At 40.8% G+C, this 4,147-nt stretch overlaps 1 protein-coding gene across 2 annotated transcripts in view; it reads left to right on the top strand.

The window, feature by feature from the left end:
- Nucleotides 1-951, top strand: part of chordc1b (cysteine and histidine-rich domain (CHORD) containing 1b) — a 37,681-nt gene extending 36,730 nt beyond the window's left edge. For both annotated transcript variants that reach the window (XM_082958340.1, XM_082958341.1), the window contains one exon: nt 1-951. This exon is cut by the window's left edge and continues 4,461 nt beyond it. The gene's annotated coding sequence lies outside the window, so the exon portion shown is untranslated.
- Nucleotides 952-4,147: the final 3,196 nt, after the last annotated feature.

The raw sequence follows: 4,147 nt of genomic DNA on the forward strand, positions 1-4,147 counted from the left end.
TACCTGTTCAGACATCACCCTCCAGGGGGCAGTAAATCACCATCCTTGTCTTTATACCTGTTCAGTCATCACCCTCCAGGTGGCAGTAAATCACCATCCTTGTCTTTATACCTGTTCAGACATCAGCCTCCAGGGGGCAGTAAATCACCATCCTTGTCGTTATACCTGTTCAGACATCACCCTCCAGGGGGCAGTAAATCACCAACCTTGTCTTTATACCTGTTCAGACATCACCCTCCAGGGGGCAGTAAATCACTAATCTTGTCTTTATACCTGTTCAGACAACACCCTCCAGTGTGCACCCTTTCAGTTTGTTTACCAACGTAGAAATAGATGAAGAAAAATGGACTACTTCAAAATGGAGATAGCATGGGCAGCGCCACTGAGGCTCTCAGACGCCATAATTGGGACAGATACAGAGATGCGATATCTCAGTCCGTGGGCTTAACGTATTGGTATCAGGTCTACCTGTGATGAAATAACCCAACTCTGAACTCACTATGCCTTCGTCTGAATATTAGGAAACGTTTCATGTTTGGTCTGTTGGAGTCGTGTATATGACCTGTTCCATTCCATCTGTTTGTAGATGCTTGGATGTATACTTTGGAATGCCTGAATATGTTTTAATATAATGTATAGAATTTTGAGTTTTGTCTGAATAAATTTCATCTTATAAGGCACCAAACAACAAACACTTGAAGTTGTTCCGTTACAGAACATTTTTTGCGACTGATGAATACAACCCAGATGTGTACAAGTACAGCGTTTTTTTACGATGTATAGAATTGAGAATACCTTCGTATGTTCAGCGTCTTTAATACATTATATAATCTCTAGCCAGCTCATTAAAATAACTCTGTAAATTGCAGTTGACCAACAAGAAGGCTGTAAACTTTACGATCCATTGAACTGTACCAAAAAATAAAGTTTTCCATTTAAATACAAATTCTATACACACGACCAGTATGTACTGTTTTACTACATGTTGTTGTTTACCTGGTTCAAGCCTTCCTACACATTAAAACCCAATTAAAAACCCATTCTAACAGAAATCTGCTTTCCCCCCCTATTCCTCTGTAGCGGGACTTCCCTGTCAATCAGGTCTACCTGTGATGTCTCAATAAATATTCAATAAGGGAATAGTATCTTGTCTGAAACACCTTTACAGCCTGAATACAAGGTAAACCATGAAATACCTTTACAGTCTGAATACATTAAACACCTTTACAGCGTGAATACAAGGTAAACCATGAAATACCCGTCTGTACAGCCCTCGCCTGCAAGGTACCATGAAACACCTTTACAGCGCCCCCGCGTGAATACAAGGTAAACCATGAAATACCTTTACAGTCTGAATACATGAAACACCTTTACAGCGTGAATACAAGGTAAACCATGAAACACCTTTACAGCATGAATACATTGAACACCTTTACAGTCTGAATACATTAAACACCTTTACAGCCTGAATACATTAAACACCTTTACAGCCGCCCCTCGCCTGCCCCACAGCTGATCAAGGTAAACCATGAAACACCTTTGTTCACTTGAGGGGGGGGGGGGGGGATGTACACAGCTGTGACTATAACTGACGAGAATTATCTTGGTAGGTAGAATGGCCGACATTTGATTGTAAGGAATTCTAGGTTGGGTGAGCAGAAGGACTTGAGTTCCTGTATGTTGTTATGATTACACCATGAGTCGTTAATCATAAAGCAGACACCCCCCGCCATTTCTCTTCCCAGAGAGGGGTTTATCTCTGTCGGCGCGATACATGGAGAAGCCCGGTGGCTGAACTGATTCCGACAGCATATCCCGAGAGAGCCATGTTTCTGTGAAACAGGAAATGTTACAATCTCAGATGTCTCTCTGGAAGGCAACCCTCGCTTGAATTTCGTCTACCTTGTTGTCAATAGACTGGACATTGGCGAGTAGTATGCTTGGGAGCGGAGAGTGATGTGTCTGTTTTCGAAGCCTGACCAGAAGAACGCTCCGTCTGCCCCCTCTGCATCGCTGTTGTTTTCGGTCAGTTGCTGGGATTAGATCCATTGTCCTGGGTGGTGGTCCGAAGAGAGGATCTATTTCGGGAAAGTCGTATTCCTGGTCGCAATGTTGGTAAGTTGACATTGCTCTTATATCCAATAGTTTTTCCCGGCTGTATGTAATAAGACTTAAGATTTCCTGGGGTAACAATCTCTGGCTTTACTCAAAGTCAGTGGCATGTCCAGTTAGAATCAGGAATTCCCCTGGGTAGCTGTTTAGGCCCCTTGCTTTTTTCAATTTTTACTAACGACATGATACTGACTTTGAGTAAAGCCAGAGTTTCTATGTATGCGGATGACTCAACACTATACACGTCAGCTTCTAGAGTGACTGAAATGACTGCAACACGTAACCTTTTGGGGCTAGGGGGCAGTATTTGCACGGCCGGATAAGAAACGTACCCGATTTAAACTGGTTACTACTCTTGCCCAGAAACGAGAATATGCATATTAGTAGATTTGGATAGAAAACACTCTAAAGTTTTTAAAACTGTTTGAATGGAGTCTGTGAGTATAACAGAACTCATATGGCAGGCCAAAACCTAAGATTCCATACAGGAAGTGCCCTCTCTGACAATTTGTTCTCCTTCTGTGGCATCTCTATCAAAAATACAGCATCTCTGCTGTAACGTGACATTTTCTAAGGCTTCCATTGGCTCTCAGAAGGCGCCAGAAAGTGGAATGACGTCTCTGCAGCCTCTGGGCGAAAAACAGCAAGAGTTTTTGTGAGTGGTCAGGCAGGGAACAATGACACTGGAGATGCGCGTCCACGAGACGACTCCATGTTTTTCTTTCAGTCTTTGAATAAATACAACGTCGCCCGGTTGGAATATTATCGCTATTTTATGAGAAAAATTGCATAAAAATTGATTTTAAACAGCGTTTGACATGCATCGAAGTACGGTAATGGAATATTTTGAATTCTTTTGTCATGAAATGCGCTCGTGCGTCACCCTTCGGATACTGACCTGAACGCACAAACAAAACGGAGCTATTTGAATATAACTATGGATTATTTCGAACCAAAACAATATTTGTTGTTGAAGTAGAAGTCCTGGGAGTGCATTCTGATGAAGAACAGCAAAGGTAATCCAATTTTTCTTATAGTAAATCCGAGTTTGTTGAGGGCCAAACTTGGTGGGTGTCAAATTAGCTAGCCGTGGTGGCCGGGCTATCTACTCAGAATATTGCAAAATGTGCTTTCGCCGAAAAGCTATTTTAAAATCTGACACCGCGATTGCATAAAGGAGTTCTGTATCTATAATTCTTAAAATAATTGTTATCTATTTTGTGAACGTTAATCGTGAGTAATTTAGTAAATTCACCGGAAGTTTGCGGTGGTTATGCTAGTTCTGAACATCACATGCTAATGTAAAAAGCTGTTTTTTGATATAAATATGAACTTGATTGAACAAAACATGCATGTATTGTATAACATAATGTCCTAGGAGTGTCATCTGATGAAGAACATCAAAGGTTAGTGCTGCGTTTAGCTGTGGTTTTGGTTTTTGTGACATATATGCTTGCTTTGAAAATGGCTGTGTGATTATTTTTGGCAGGGTACTCGCCTGACATAATCTAATGTTTTGCTTTCGCTGTAAACCTTTTTGAAATCGGACAATGTGTTTAGATTAACGAGAGTCTTGTCTTTAAAATGGTGTAAAATAGTCATATGTTTGAGAAATTGAAGTTATAGCATTTATGAGCATCCCACCTTGCCCAGGGAGGTTAACAAAGAGCTGCAGTTAGTTTCAGAGTGGGTGGCAAGGAATAAATTAGCCCTAAACATTTCTAAAACTAAAAGCATTGTATTTAGCCTTCCCTGTAGCTCAGTTGGTAGAGCATGGTGTTTGCAACACCAGGGTTGTGGGTTTGATTCCCACGGGGGGCCAGCACAGAAAAAAATGTATGAAATGTATGCATTCACTACTGTAAGTCGCTCTGGATAAGAGCGTCTGCTAAATTACTAAAATGTAAAATGTAAAAAATGTATTTGGAACAAAACACTCACTAAACCCTAAACCTCAACTAAATCTTGTAATAAATATTGTGGAAATTGAGCAAGTTGAGATGACTAAACTGCTTGGAGTAACACTAGATTATAA

This window comes from Salmo salar, chromosome 11 (assembly GCF_965601325.2).
Source record: "Salmo salar chromosome 11, fSalSal1, whole genome shotgun sequence".
Classification (NCBI taxonomy): domain Eukaryota; kingdom Metazoa; phylum Chordata; class Actinopteri; order Salmoniformes; family Salmonidae; genus Salmo; species Salmo salar.